Source organism: Bombina bombina, chromosome 4 (genome assembly GCF_027579735.1).
Source record: "Bombina bombina isolate aBomBom1 chromosome 4, aBomBom1.pri, whole genome shotgun sequence".
Lineage (NCBI taxonomy): Eukaryota > Metazoa > Chordata > Amphibia > Anura > Bombinatoridae > Bombina > Bombina bombina.
In genome coordinates, this window is record NC_069502.1 from 174,372,585 (window position 1) to 174,389,381 (window position 16,797).

General features: G+C 38.6%; 1 protein-coding gene across 1 annotated transcript in view; it reads left to right on the forward strand.

The window, feature by feature from the left end:
- Positions 1-16,797, forward strand: part of MBOAT2 (membrane bound O-acyltransferase domain containing 2) — a 437,306-nt gene that overhangs the window by 76,808 nt on the left and 343,701 nt on the right. The gene's annotated exons all lie outside the window — the stretch shown is intronic.

The window sequence follows — 16,797 nt, forward strand, 5'->3', positions numbered from 1 at the left end:
ACTAAACCTAGAGCTTGGATATAACGTTTCATATGAATCTGTATTTTAAGCCTTAAAAGGACAGTATACACTCATTGTCATATAACTGCATGTAATAGACACTACTATAAAGAATAATATGCACAGATACTGATATAAAAATCCAGTATAAAACTGTTAAAAACTTACTTAGAAGCTCTTAGTTTAGCTCTGTTGAAAAGGTAGCTGGAAAGCCCACAGCAAGTGGGAAATAAGACACTCCCCCCTCCCCCTTATTTTGCATATGAAAAGACCCTTTACACAAACAGGAGCAAGCTGGAGAAGGTAGCTGACGGTATTCACATAAAACTTTGGGGTTTGGTTAGGAGTCTGAAAATCAGAGCAATGTTATTTAAAAATAACCTTTATGGGCTATATAAATAGATCATCTAGAAAACATGTATGCAAAGAAAAAATGAGTGTATAATGTCCCTTTAAACACATTCTGCAACAGGCAGTTAAAGTGAATATAATGTTAGTGTTATTGGCAGTGTTGACCTGATAGAAGGTTTTGTGGGTGCCTCATATTCCTTCCTTCTCATGAGTGGTGTATATTGACATTCTAATCTCATACTATAATACCATATTCGTTACCATGGTTCCCAATGTACCGTGCCTCAATTGCTCACTTCACAATATAGCAGTATTGATAATTCAGGGCTTTAAAAGCATATAAGCATAAAATCCATTTAATTTCCAACGAAAATTACTTTCAAAGAAGTAGTGAAAAACAATTCTTAGCAGTTATTTTGCTTTAAAAAGCTTTCAACTTACATACCTGCGGCAAAACTAATTTAGTCAAAAGTTTAAAGGTAAGTAAATTGCTTTTTTTATGGATTTCAAATTTTTGCTTATTTTGGGGTGTTTGCTTTGTTTTTTTATAAGGTAACTTATATACACCTAGATTACAAGTTTTGCGCTATAGAGGGTGCGAAACGAACGCAACAAAAGTTGCGTTATTTCACCCTCAATAGCGCTGCCAATACAAGTTTTGAAAAACACGGCTTGTGCGTTTGATATGGTGCTTTTAAGCTCCATACCGCACCAAAAACAAGTGCTGTTTTGACGTGCTCGTGCACGCTTTCCCCATAGACGTCAATGGGGAGAGCGGGTCAGAACAAAACCTAGCACCTGCAATCGCGGAAAGAAACGCTCCGTAACGCAGCCCCCTTGATGTCTATGGGGGAAAAAAATGTTTTAAACCTAACACCCTAACATAAACCCCATGTCTAAACACCCCTAATCTGCTGCCCCCGGCATCGCCAGCACCTACTTAATGTTATTAACCCCTAATCTGCCGCCCCCGATATCACCACCACCTAAATAAAACTATTAACCCCTAATCTGCCTCTCCCGATATCGCCGCCACTGTACTAAAGTTATTAACTCCTATTCCCCTGCACCCCAACATCGGCCACACTATAATAAATCTATTAACCCCTATTCCGCCACTCCCCGCCATCGCCGCAACTAAATAAAGCTATTAACCCCTAAACTTTTGGCCTCCCACATCACTACCACTAAATAAATCTATTAACCCCTAAACTGCCAGCCCCCCACATTGCAAAAATCTAAATTAAACTATTAACCCCTAAACCTACCCCTAAACCTAACGTAACCCAAAACCTAACACTAACACCCCCTAACTTTAAGATAATTACAATAGAGCTAAATTAAACTTACAATTATTAACTAAATAATACCTATTTAAAACTAAATACATACTTACCTGTGAAATAAAACCTAAGCTAGCTACAATATAACTAATAGTTATATTGTAGCTAGCTTAGGTTTTACTATTATTTCACAGGTAAGTTTGTATTTATTTTAACTAGGTAGACTAGTTAGTAAATAGTTATTAACTATTTACTAACTACCTAGTTAAAATATACCTGTGAAATAAAACCTAAGCTAGCTTACACTAAAACCTAAAATCACAAAAAATAAAAAAAACTACCATTACAAAAAAACAAAAACAAAATTATCCAAAAAAATAAAAATGATTCCTATTCTAATACCCTTTTAAAAAAAAACACCCCAAAATAAAAAAGCCTAATGTAGAATAAACTACCAATGGCCCTTAAAAGGGCCTTTTGGGGGCCCTTAAAAGAGCCTTTTGTAGGACATTGCCCTAAAGTTAACAGCTCTTTTGCTACAAAAATAAACACCCCCTAACAGTATACAAACCCCACCTCCCAAACCCCCAAAATAAAAATAAAGTAAAACCTAATCTACCCATTGCCCTGAAAAGGGCATTTGTATGGGCATTGCCCTTAAAAGGGCATTTAGCTATTTTGCTGCCCAAGCCCTAATCTAAAAATAAAAGCCCACCCAAAACGAAAAAAAAATACATTACACAAAATAACAAACCCCACCCCCCAAGCCCCCAGAATAAAAATAAAGTAAAACCTAATCTACCCATTGCCCTGAAAAGGGCATTTGTATGGACATTGCCCTTAAAAGGGCATTTAGCGCTTTTACTGCCCAAACCCTAATCTAAAATAAAAACCCACCCAAAAAAAACTTTAAAAAAAAACCTATCACTAACCCCCGACGATCCACTTAGTTTTTGAAGTCCCGCTTGAACGATCTTCATCCAGGCGGCGAGAAGTCTTCATCCAGGCGGCCTCTTCAATCTTCATCCCGGTGGCGAAGTCCTCATCCAAGCAGTGAGAAGTCTTCACTTAGACGGCCTCTTCAATCTTCATCCAGGCGGCATCTTCTATCTTGATCCCGGCGGCGCGGAGCGGATCCATCCTGAAGACATCCGGGCGGAGCATCCTCTTCATATGGTCGCCGCTGTACACTGAATCTTCAATGCAAGGGAGCCGTTTCAAGATGGCGTCCCTTGCATTCCTATGGGCTGAAAAATTTGAATCAGCCAATAGGAATTAGAGCTGCTAAAATCCTATTGGCTGTTCAAATCAGCCAATATGATTTAAGCAGCTCTCATTCTATTGGCTGATTTGTGTCAGCCAATAGAATGAGAGCTGCAACGGTCGTAAGACTGCTACTCCTTAATTTGTCCGCCACCTTTTAGGGATGATTGGCATCCAGTGAGCAGGGGGTGGAATTGCACAAGCATTTCACGAGAAATGCTTGCGCAATGATAAATGTGTACTGCGTATGCTGTCTGCATTTAGCAATGTCGAGCGGACATAATTCACTATAGCGAATCATGTCCGCTCGATATTTTAATAAATCTACCCCATTGGATTTACTGGGTTAAAGGTAGACCAGCTGTTTCCAAATTAAATCAATTATATTATTCAGGATCTTAAATGCACTAAATCTTTAAAGGGAATTCTTATAGTAACAAACAATTTAGGGCTAGATTACAAGTGGAGTGCAGTACATAGCGCAGGGTACATTATCTCGCGCTCAGTCTCTCACAAGGAATAAAGCACAATATGGTATTACAAGTGAGTGGAAAAATATTTTAACCAAAGCATTCACCTAGAGTTTAGGGAATTTTATCTAATTTCTGTGTAAAATGCATTACAGATGGTGGTTCTTTGTGTAGTTTGAGTCTCAATTGAAAATGGTTTATAAAGTTTGAGTGTTAGTGTCTGGGTAATCATCTTTTTCCCCTCAGGGGCTTAGTCACACATGGTTATGCGCCATACTTGCTTGGTTATGCTCCTTATATTGGCTATCTAAAGGAGAAATGTAGTGCAGTTTAAAGGGACATTATACACTAGATTTTTCTTTGCATAAATGTTTTGTAGATGATATATTTATATAGCCTATACAGTATTTTTTTTCTTTCTAAATGGATAGTTTTGCTTATTTTTAAATAACATTGCTCTGATTTTTAGACTCCTAACCAAGCCCCAAAGTTTTATCAGAATATCGTCAGCTACCTTCTCCAGCTTGCTCCTGTTTGTGTAAAGGGTCTTTTCATATATAAAGGAAGGGGGAGGGGGAGTGTCTGCTGTTTCCCACTTGCAGTGAGTGTTCCAGTAACCTTTTAAACAGAGCTAAACTGGAAGCTTCTAAGTACGTTTTTAAACAGTTTTATACTGGATTTTTATATCAATATCTATGCATATTATTCTTTATAGTAGTGTCTATTACATGCAGTTATATCAAAATTGGTGTATACTGTCCCTTTAAAGGACTAGTAACTACAGTAGATTTGCATGATCAACAAATGCATGATAAAAAGACAACGTAATCGTTTTTCAAATGAGTAGTAGATTTTTTTTCTGACAAATTTCAGTTATGTATTTTTCCACTCCCACTGTATCATGTGACAGCCCTCAGCCAATCACAAATGCATATACGTATATTCTGTGAATTCTTGCACATGCTCAGTAGGAGCTGGTGACACAAAAAGTGTAAATATAAAAAGACTGCACAATTTGTTAAAGGAATAGTCTAGTAAAAATGTAACTTTCATGATTCAGATGGAGCATGCAACTTTCTAATTTACTCCTATTATCAATTTTTCTTCGTTCTCTTGGTATCTTTATTTGAATGTAAGCTTAGGAGCCCGCCCATTTTTGGTCCAGCACATGAATAGCACTTGCTGATAGCTACCCAGTTGCTGAAAAAAAAATGGGTCGGCTCCAATGCTTACATTTTTGCTTCAAATAAAGATAGCAAGAGAACGAAGAAAAATGAATAATAGGAGTAAATTAGAAAATTGCTTACAATTGCCTGCTCTATCTGAATAATGAAAGTTTAATTTTGACTTGAGTGTCTTTAACCATTTAATGACCGAGGACGTGCAGGGTACGTCCTCAAAAAAAAAGGCAGTTAACGCCTGAGGACGTACCCTGCACGTCCTTGGTGTGGAAAGCAGCTGGAAGCGATCCTGCTCGCTTCCAGCTGCTTTCCGGTTATTGCAGTGATGCCTCGATATGGAGGTATCCTGCAATAACCTTACATGGCCATCCGATGCAGAGAGAGCCACTCTGTGGCCCTCTCTGCACCAGACATCGATGGCCGGTATCGTTGGTGGGTGGGAGCCGACTTGGGAGGCGGGTGGGCGGCCATCGGTGTGCCGCGTGATGTTAAGGGGGGCGGGATCGGGGGCGGGACCGTCGGGGGGCGCGCACGCATGCACGGAGGGTGGCGGGCTGGCACGTGCACGGGGCGGGAGCGGGTGGGAACCGCTACACTACGGAAAATGTTTTAATAAAAGTGGCCTAATCTTGTTTGTGCAAAAGCACAAAAAGAGATCGTGGAGGGGTGGGGGGTTGGTTTTGTGTGGGGGGGAAGCTACACTACAGAAAAGTTTAACAAATGTAAAAAAAAAACATTTTTTCTTCTAAACTCTAACTTAATGCTGTCTGCCAGTACCCTAGATGGCGCCCATTAAGTTAGAGTGGGAGGGTTATAGAGCTGTAAGGGGGGATCAGTGAGGTTGGGGGCTAAGGGGGGATCGTACACAGCAGCATATGTAAATATGCTTTTAAAAAAACAAACAAAAAAAACAAATATAGCTTTTATTTTAGAACTGGCAGACTTTCTGCCAGTACTTAAGATGGCGGGGACAATTGTGGGGTGGGGGAGGGAAGAGAGCTGTTTGGGAGGGATCAGGGAGTCTGATGTTTCAGGTGGGAGGCTGAGTTCTACACTAAATCTAATATTAACCCTGCAAGCTCCCTACAAGCTACCTAATTAACCCCTTTACTGCTAGCCATAATACACGTGTGATGCGCAGCGGCATTTAGCGGCCTTCTAAATACCAAAAGGCAACGCCAAAGCCATATATGTCTGCTATTTCTGAACAAAGGGGATCCCAGAGAAGCATTTACAACCATTTGTGCCATAACTGCACAAGCTGTTTGTAAATGATTTCAGTGAGAAACCTAAAATTGTGAAAAATGTAACGTTTTTTTTTTAATTTGATCGCATTTGGAGGTGAAATGGTGGCATGAAATATACCAAAATGGGCCTAGATCAATACTTGGGGTTGTCTACTACACTACACTAAAGCTAAAATTACCCCAAAAAGCTCCCTACATGCTCCCTGATTAACCCCTTCACTGCTGGGCATAATACATGTGTGGTGCGCAGTGGCATTTAGTGGCATTCTAATTACCAAAAAACAACACCAAAGCCATATAAGTCTGCTATTTCTGAACAAAGGGGATCCCAGAGAAGAATTTACAACCATTTGTGCCATAATTGCACAAGCTGTTTGTAAATAATTTCAGTGAGAAACCTAAAGTTTGTGAAAAAAATTGTGAAAAAGTGAACGATTTTTTTTTATTTGATCGCATTTGGCGGTGAAATGGTGGCATGAAATATACCAAAATGGGCCTAGATCAATACTTTGGGTTGTCTACTAAAAAAAAATATATACATGTCAATGGATATTCAGGTATTCCTGACAGATATCAGTGTTCTAATGTAACTAGCGCTAATTTTGAAAAACAAAATGGTTTGGAAATAGCAAAGTGCTACTTGTATTTATGGCCCTATAACTTGCAAACAAAAGCAAAGAACATGTAAACATTGGGTATTTCTAAACTCAGGACAAAATTTAGAAACTATTTAGCATAGGTGTTTTTTGGTGGTTGTAGATATGTAACAGATTTTGGGGGTCAAAGTTAGAAAAAGTGTTTTTCCTCATATTTTATAAAAAAATTTATAGCAAATTATAAGATATGATGATAATAATGGTATCTTTAGAAAGTCCATTTAATGGCGAGAAAAACGGTATATAATATGTGTGGGTACAGTAAATGAGTAAGAGGAAAATTACAGATAAAAACAAACACCGCAAAAATGTAAAAATAGCCTTGGTCCCAAACGGACAGAAAATGGAAAAATGCTGTGGTCATTAAGGGGTTAAGTCTCTAAACCATCAACAGATCATCTGGCTACTTATGCCCTTGTTTTATATGCTTATTTTCTAAAGCTGTCCCTGTGTGATTCATGTGCTGACCTTATTACTAATCTTAAAGGGAGTGTTGAATTACAAATTTCTCAACAACCTAGATCATCAAGGACTCTACTGATCTATCTTCCATGTAAAATATATGCATTCTGCTATGGCTGAACTGATGGCAGCCAGGGCTTCCTGTATCTGGTAGGAAAGTTCTTCTACTCATTTGGATACCGTCCCACAAGCAAAGCGCACAGCTCAGTGTTCACAGCTACGGATAATCCATGCAACCACTAGACCTCTGTACTCCTATGCTTTTTGTCCAATCAATGGTCAGACATTTTCAAGAGGAAAGGGAATCGGAGAAATATTCAAATACCCTGATCCCTTAAATGTAATCTATTTGAGTTCCACCTAGTGGGTAATCCACATATCTGTTAATCTAATAGTTTGACATGTCATAAATTATTTAAAAATAATGCACCAACACAAAAAAGAGTGTATATCAAGATCCACATTGAGACCCTCCCCCCGTTTGCAAGCAAACTTAACCTAAAAATCCAATAGGTGTGGCCTTAGTTTGAGCACCCTATTATTTTTGGTAGGAGATACCCAATCAATTACCTGTATTTTAAGGGATTTAGGATTACTATTGTGACATTCCAAAAAATGGTTAGGAATATTATGTTTACTGTTTTCTTTCTTTATACTATACAGATGTTCATTGAACCTAGTCCTAAACTAATACTGCAGTTTGTTATTAGACTATAATGTCCCTTTTATGCTAGTGACAAATATGTATGGACTGTCTTGGCCTCTTGCACAGAATATTTTTATTAAATGTTAACATTTTTGTGCATGTCCAGTTTAAGGGGCCGATTTATCAAATGTCGGGCGGACATGATTCACTGTAACGATTCATGTCCGCCCAACATTGCTAAATGCCGACAGCATACACTGTCAGCATTTATCATTGCACAAGCATTTCACAAGAAACAACAAAAAGTTATTTATAATTGTATGTTCTATTGAACAGAATTGAGTTTGCTGTCTCTTTAAAATCATTGGAATATAAACTTTTGAGTGGAAAATAAACTTATGAGTGTTTGCAGGGTTTGGTGTTTTAATTAACTTAGAACTATACAAAATGTTAATTTTATACATCAGGAATTAATATTGTTGGTTAATTGAAAAAAAGAAACGTACATTCAAACGCAGTCATAATCAACTGACTGCAGTGGGTTTTTTTCCTCATTGACTACATGTAATCCTGTGTAGGTGTGTGGGACGACCCCAATGATCAATTACAAAAAACCCTGATAAAAGCCGTTTAGTGTAGTTTATCACTTGTTTACCCAATCAGAGTGGGGTAAATTTCGGCAGTTTTAAGAATTCATGCACTGTACTCTTGAGTAGATTAAATTGCTTTAGAGTAGGATTAAAAAGAAAGTGTTCAATATAAAGTACTGACACAGCTAAAGCGTTTTTGCAAAGCTAATGCATACTCACACAGCTAATGCATACTCGCACAGCTAATGCACACTCACACAGCTAACGTATATTCACACAGCTAGCGCATACTCACACAGCTACCATATACTCACACAGCTAATGCACACTCACACAGCTAACGTAAACTCACACAGCTAACGCATACTCACACGGCTAATGTATACTCACACAACTATACTCACGCATCGAATGCATACTAACATAGCTAATGCACACTCACGCAACTAATGTATACTCACACAGTGAACACATACTCACACAGCTAACGTATACTCACACAACTAATGTATACTCACATAGTGAACGTATACTCACACAGCTAACGTATACTCACACAGCTAACGCATATTCACACAGCTAACATATACTCACACATCTAACATATACTCACACAGCTAACATATACTCACACAGCTAACGTATACTCACACAACTAATGTATACTCACACAGCTAACGTATACTCACACAGCTAATGCATACTCATACAGCTATGTGTATGGAGCCATGACAGGAAGGTATGAATTTATGGTTGTACTCTACGTGGGGTTGTGCGTGTTGTAGGAAGGGTGGTGTTTGTTAGGGCTGTGTATATTCTGTGCAATCTTTGTTTACACTTTGTAAATTAGGACTTTTGCACTGAAGGGAAGTTGCAGGAGAGACAGCAGAGCTTGCAGACTGTGACAGTATAGTCCAGGACAGTTGGGAAATCTAACTATTGATTTGTAATACTGGAGCTTGCCTTTTAAAGGGACAAGCACTGCTGCTCCTGAGCCTACCTAAGTATATTTTATAACATAGGATACCATGAGAACCAAGTAAATTTGATAATAGATATTTTAGTAAGGATATATAGTCCGTGTTGGATTCAAAACTTTGAAGTGTTTACATAAACAAAAGTGTGGAATCCAATGTGAAGTCTTCGTGCCTCAAAGAGAAAACATACACGAAAATGAAGTACTGTATGTGCAGGTTCAAAATGTAAACGAATGGCTACTCACGTAATGTAAAGCCTTATTGGCTCTTGAGATGGCGCACATCTGGTTTTATACTAACGGGAACCCAGTATACACCCGGCAATACTCCATCCTGTAGAGTCACCCAGGTCCATAACCACTTTTGGGCAGTGGGCAGAAACAAACGTTTGGAAGGATGGATCCGTCATTGGAAAGTTATGTCATATCCTCACCCCGAAAGTCAATGGAATATGTACTGCGCACAACCCAATGAGCATTGGATATTTTTAAGCAGTAATCAATAGTAATCCGCCCACTTGTACAAAAAAGTGGTTATGGACCTGGGTGACTTTTAAAGGGGAATAATATTGGGGCTTTTTAAGTTGTTTTTATATATAATTAATATACACATATATATATATATATATATATATATATATATATTTTTTTTTTTTTAAACATCTACACAACAGAGTATTGCAGGGTGTATACTGTTTACATGGCAATATAAAACCAGGTTTTGCATCATCTCAAGAGCCAGTAAGGCTTTACATTATTCGAGTAGCCTTTCAGCCATTTATTTACACTTTGAACATACAGTACTTCACTATTGTGTATGGTTTGTTTTTTTTGAGACTTCACATTGGATTCCACACTTCTTGTTTATGTAAACACTTGTAGCTTTTTGGATCCAACATGGCTACCTTTATATCCTTACTACAATTTATATATTTAATTTTTCACTATTTATTTTACTATTACCAAGCGAATATTGCACATTTATCTGACAAATTTGATAATAGAAGTAAATTGAAAAGTCTTTTAAAGTTGCATGCTCAGAATGAACCAAGAAAGTTTAATTTTCACTTTCATGATTCTTTACTGATTGTAAGACATGAAGGCTTGGCATAGGTGCTGTGTACTTAACATAAGCATTTTATCATTAAAAAAACAGAATTTTTGGATGGTTAATTGCTTCTTAAAGGGATAGGAAAGTGAAAATTAAACTTGCATGATTCATATAGAGCGTGTCATTTTAAGACATTTTTAAATTCACTTCTATTTTCAAATGTGCTTCATTCTCTTGGTATCTCCTTGTTGAAAAACAATGCACACATATCCTATACTAGTGGGAGCTATCTGCTGATTGGTGCCTACAAGTACACACATTTGTTTCTAGTGATTTGCTAACTAGATGTTTTCAGCTAGCTGTCAGTAGCCAGTTCCTTCAGCAAAGGATTACAAGATAATGAAGCAATTTTTATAATAGAAGTAAATTAGAAATATATAAAGCAGTAATCTCTATATAGGATTTACAATATTGTTTGTTCTTTAAATATTAAGAATTGTATCTCTTGCTCCTTGTGCTCATGAATGTGCTATATGGATGCTGAATCATACGGTACAGTTTTTGTTGTAACTATGTTTGATCATAATGGAAAAGGTTGTTACTATAGGTACGCTAATCTTTAGCTGGAACCCGATGTGCCTTCTTGTCAGCGATCAAAGCCGACAACTGCAGTTAGGTCCTCCACAAGATTTTCTCATTTTGCTTTGTTTTGATGTTTTCTTATGAAGACAAGGATGTATTATAGAATTGTGCAGCTGAATACTTTGCACGTTTGTAAAGTGTATTATTGCCAGTGGTCAGTGTGCCACTATATTCTCTTTGTCTCATACATCTATTGGAACTAGCAGTATTGAACAGTACAAAGGTTTTTTCAATCTTTGAAATGCTCAGTTCCACACAACAGGAATAGTTTCCCCATCAAGTATTTGTTCAGTTTATCTCTGCTATAGTAGGGCATACATTTTAGTTAAGAAACAAAAACCTAGTTTTTTTTTTCTTTAAAAAGAACCTGTTATTGTATAAAACATATTTTCAGTATATTGTATTAACCCATTGGTTCTATTTGTTTCACATTTAAATCCAAATAATTGATGTGGCACAAGCATATATAAGTAGCTAATACTCTCGCAAATTAGATGATTACATTTAAAATGTCCAGTTAAATTTGGTGAACATTCCAAACAGTGCATTGAGATTTATCTCCGCAGTTCTGTAGGAACAAAGTGAAGTTGCACTACTGCAACTAATAAGAGACTTGTACAATACATTTATGTTGTACACTCTCCAGACACCTGATTCACTATAAAGCTTTTCCACCACACGCATCACTGAGCTCGCCTCTTGGCCTGGGGAAAATGAAAGCATATCTTGATGATTTTAGAATGGTGTGCACTGAATTCTAATTATTTTCTTTCTTTTTCCTTATATTGCTCATGTTGTGTTCAACAGTACTGCAATACCCACACACCCATTTTAAAGATTTTTCCAATAGTGCACTATGCTTGTGATGATCTTTATAATGTATTAGCAAACAGCAAGGAGAGAGAACAGGAATACAGACTTTATTCAGCAGCATCCATCTTAACAATAACTGCCCGCCCCCTCCAATCACATGACTAAAATGTTAACTGTTTGTAGTGCACAGAGTGAACTAAGCATAACTATTGAACTTAAACTATAACATAAAGCATACACATCATTACATCTTCCCCTTCAAATATGAAACACTTAATATGAGACAAAGTCTTCCCATATTTTTGGTTTAATAGCTCGACCATAACGAGAGAAAGTAACTGCTGGCTCACTAGCAGTACAATCAGTGTCAGGTTGAGAGTCATTCCCAGCATTATCGCAAGCTGATACACTTATGTTGTCCTCAAAGTCCTCAGTAGACTTTACATCCATGTTAGGGAATTCTGTGCATTCATTGCTTTGCTCTTTATTGTCATTGCTGCTTGGTTCCTCGAGTAGAGTATCAGCTGCAGTGTCTGGTCGAAGATGACGCCTGTTGCGTCTCAGTTTCTGTCCACACTTGGTTTTGATTATATATGACCTTGGTGAATTAGCTTCACTGACAATTCGAGCAGGTTCCCATGTATCCCCAGTGACTCTGTGTCTCACAGCTTGCCCAGCCCTGAGTGGACCAAGTAACTTGGTAGATTTGTCAAAATACAGCTTTTGCTTTTTCATGTTTATGTTCCTCTGACCTGTTACCTGATCCTGTGGGATAGTCTGAGGCTGCAATTTCTGTGGTGCAATAGGCACTGTGGTCCTCAGTGCTCTACCCATGAGCAGCTGTGCAGGTGAACATAAACCCTCCATGGGTGTTGCACGATAGTTTAACAGGCCTAGGTACACATCCTGCCCTGATGATTGTGCTTTTCTGATAATGGATTTGGCTATGCCAACATACTTCTCAGCTAAACCATTGGCCTGTAAGTGATACGGACTTACTGGTTTGTGCCTGACTCCCCATTCACGCAGAAAGCACTGGAATTCAGCACTTGAGAATTGCGGGCCATTATCAGACACAAGTTCTTCACACACTCCATGTCTCGAGAGTATTGTTTTGAAAGCCCATATGATTGCTGATGCTTTTAGATTTCTCAGCTGTACTAACTCAAAGAATTTGCTGTAGTAATCTACTACTATCAGGTAGTGGTTGTCCTCAAAATGAAAAATATCTGTGGCCAGTCTCTGCCATGCCCGTGAAGGAGTGTTCCATGGTGTGAGAGGTTCTTTTGCATTGTTTTTTTGAAATGTCTGGCAGGTTTCACATGTCTTCACAAGTGTCTCAATATCAAGGTCCAAATTAGGCCAGTAAACCACATCCCGTGCTCTGCGCTTACAAAGAGTAATGCCCAAATGTCCCTGGTGAATTTGCTCCAATATTTCTGCCTGCTGTGATTTAGGAATAACAATACGGTCACCCATGAATATGATATCCGTATGAAAGGATAGTTCATTTCTCACAGGCCAGAATCCCTGCAACTCAGGAGAAAGCTTCTTTCGTTTTTCTGGCCAGCCATTGCACATGACACGAATTAGTTTTTCTAGTACTTTATCTTGTTTGGTATCTTGTCTAATTTTTTCCAGCCGTACATCAGCTATTGGAATATTTACTAGTACTGTATGTACCTGTTCTTCCAATTCAGGTTCATCCCGTGCTTCATGTCCTTCTGGAAACACCCTAGACAGCGTATCTGCCATCGGAATTTCCTTTCCTGGTTTATATTTCACTGTGAGATCATACTGTTGTAGTTTCATAACCATCCTCTGCAGGCGTGGAGGTATAGCAGATAGTGGTTTTTGCATGATGTACTCCAATGGTTTGTGATCAGTTTCCACAACCACTGGGCGACCATAGATATACTGGTGAAATTTCTCACATCCATTTACAATGGCCAACATCTCCTTCTCAATTTGAGCATAATTGGCTTGTGTTGTTGTCAGAGCTCGTGAAGCATATGCAACAGGATGTCCTTGTTGCATTAGCACAGCACCTAACCCAAACTGGGATGCATCCACTTGAAGCACAGTGTTGCAGTTTACGTCAAAATATTTCAGTATTGGCCCTGGATGTTTAGTGATCAGTTTTTTTACTTTCTCAAATGTCTTTTCCATGTTTGCGTCCCAAGACCAAATAGCATCCCTTTGTAGCAATGCACGTAGTGGGGCTGTCAGCTGAGCGAGGCCCTGAGAAAACTTGGATAGATAATTAAAAATGCCTAATGATGTCTCTAGTTCCTTCCTGGAGGATGGGGCCTTCATGCTAATAACTGCTGTTATCTTCTTTGGATCAGGCTTTAAACCCTCTTTGGTTAGAAGGTGTCCAAAATATGTAACCTCTTCTACCCCAATTTGCATTTTGTTTGGATTGAGTTTAAGATTTTTCTCCCGACACCGCTTGAGTAAGGCAATAAGGTTTTTGTCATGTTCTGTACGATCCTTTCCATAAACCAGCAAATCATCAATTATTACTTCAACACCATGTAGACCAGCAATCAACTCATGTGATTTCTTTTGAAATATCTCCTGAGCAGAAGCAATGCCGAAAGGTACCCTTGTGAAACGCCATCGTCCAAAGGGGGAGTTGAAAGTGGTCAGGTGACTGCTGGGTTCATCAAGACGCAATTGCCAGTAACCAGATTGTGCATCTAGTACACTAAACACTGTTGCTCCTACTAGCTTGTGAGCTATATCATCTATGGTGGGGAGTTTGTAGTGTTCTCTCATTATTACTTTGTTAAAATCACGTGGGTCAATGCAAATACGAATTGCGCCTGTGTTTTTCTTCTCTACCACAACCATAGAACTGACCCATTCTGATGGTTCTGTGACCTTTTTTACTACCCCCAACTTCTCCATCCTAGTTAGTTCTTGTTTGACTTTAGCCTCAAGGGATAGAGGTATTTTCCTTGGGGCATGAATGACAGGCTGTGCACCCTCTTTTATACGTATGCGGCTAATCCCCGGGAGGCACCCTAGGCCTTTGAATAGATCACTGTACTCATGCTTAATGTTGTCCTTTGACAGTTCGCTGCACCCACCATCCACAGCCATAATGATCTTTACAAGTCCAATATCTTTACTTGTTTTTAGACCTAATACTGCTGGGGCTTTTGTTTCTATCACAAACAATTGTAAGACCTTTTCAGATCCCTTGTAAAAACATTTTGCATGGCAGCGACCCATCACTTTCAGCTTTTCACCACCATATCCCAACAGTTTTGGTAGGTCTTGAGTCTCTAAGGGGAATTCATTTCTAAGGAGTTCCAGGTATGTGTGGCTTGGCACACAGTTTACTTGTGCCCCTGTATCTATTTTGAATGTGACTGGAGTTTTGTGAGCCCCTATCTGTAGGGTTACATTTGCTTCATCTGCAGACTTGTGTGATTTCTGTACTGCTGCAAGATATATTGGGGTGCAATCTGAGTCTAACCCTGCATTGTCATCCTTGTCCTCTATGGCGTGTACAGCCTGTGTTTGTGTCCTTGCAATATGTGAAAACAGTTTACACACCCTGGCAAAATGTCCTCTTTTCTTGCATTTATTACATATCTGCCACCTTGCAGGACAGGCAGCATTTTTGTTGTGCATGTTTCCACAGTAGCCACAGGTTGCTTGTGTGTTACTTGTCCCAGTGTCCCACTTGCCTTTTATCCCCTTGTGTCCTCTTTCTTGCCAGTATCTGCTGCTTTGATTTTCTATAGCACTGATCTGGTGTTGTGTTCCTTCCAGTACCTGCATGTCCTTTCTTGACATTTCATATGCTCTAGCAATCCTGATGGCTTTCTCAAGATTTAAATCTTCTTCCTGCAGCAGCTTTTCCTGAACTTCTTTAAACTTACTGCCCATCAGAATACGGTCTTTTATCATATCACCTGCATCATAAAAAGCACAGTCTTTGGCAAGCAAGCGCAGCTGTGTCACCCATTCATCCACAGATTCACCTCCACACTGATTCCTCTCATAAAACATTTTCCTCTGCACTGTGATGTTTTTCCTTGGATTGCAGTATGCTTCAAACTTTGCAAACAATACCTCTGTTTTTTTTTTGTCATCTGCAGTGATATCCCCACTTGCCTGCCAGGCTCTGCATACATCACGTCCCTTTTGTCCCACACATATCAAAAAGTGTGCTGCCTTCTGTTGATCAGTCCATCTGTCTGCATCTGGGCCTGCAAACACAAGTTCAATCAGCTCCCTCCATTTTGACCAATTGTCAGAAATGTTCCCTGACTCTAAATCCAGAGAAGGAATGTTCTTTGTGCTGCTGTTTGCTGCCATGTCACTTTTCACCCCACTTCTGGTACCATGTGATGATCTTTATAATGTATTAGCAAACAGCAAGGAGAGAGAACAGGAATACAGACTTTATTCAGCAGCATCCATCTTAACAATAACTGCCCGCCCCCTCCAATCACATGACTAAAATGTTAACTGTTTGTAGTGCACAGAGTGAACTAAGCATAACTATTGAACTTAAACTATAACATAAAGCATACACATCATTACAATGCTAATGAATAACTGCCATGCTTTACATTATTATTGGAAATACCCTCTGGAAAAGGCAAACAAAAGAAGTCTTTCTGTAGGGGGGTGGAGTTGAAATAGTTCCACCCTAATAATATCAACGTAGACAATGTATATTTACAGTTTGAACACCCACCCCTCTTTATCATTCAATAGCAAGCATTTTTACATTGGTGGTGTGATATCTTGAAGATATGTATGACACATTATTTAAAAGACAACACCCTACTGCTCATAATACAGTGTTAAATATATGCTGTTTTATATCTGTTAAAGCAATAGTTAATTTCTTTTTTTATCTAATCTTGATATCTAGTGGATGAAGTATTCACCAGCTTTTCACTATCAGACATATAGAGGACCATGTTACATCTCATTGGAAATGGGAGTATCGTCTCTTTCAAATAAACGTTTATTGGTGTGTTTTTTTAACTTCCAATTGAAAAATCTAAAAAAAAATTATCTTGATTCAGTGTTTAAATAACTTTCCATTTGCAGGAGTATTGATAATCATGGGAAACAATACTGTTTACTCAAGATTCTGAGATTTGTTGTGTTTACTGAAAAAAGATATGCCAATCA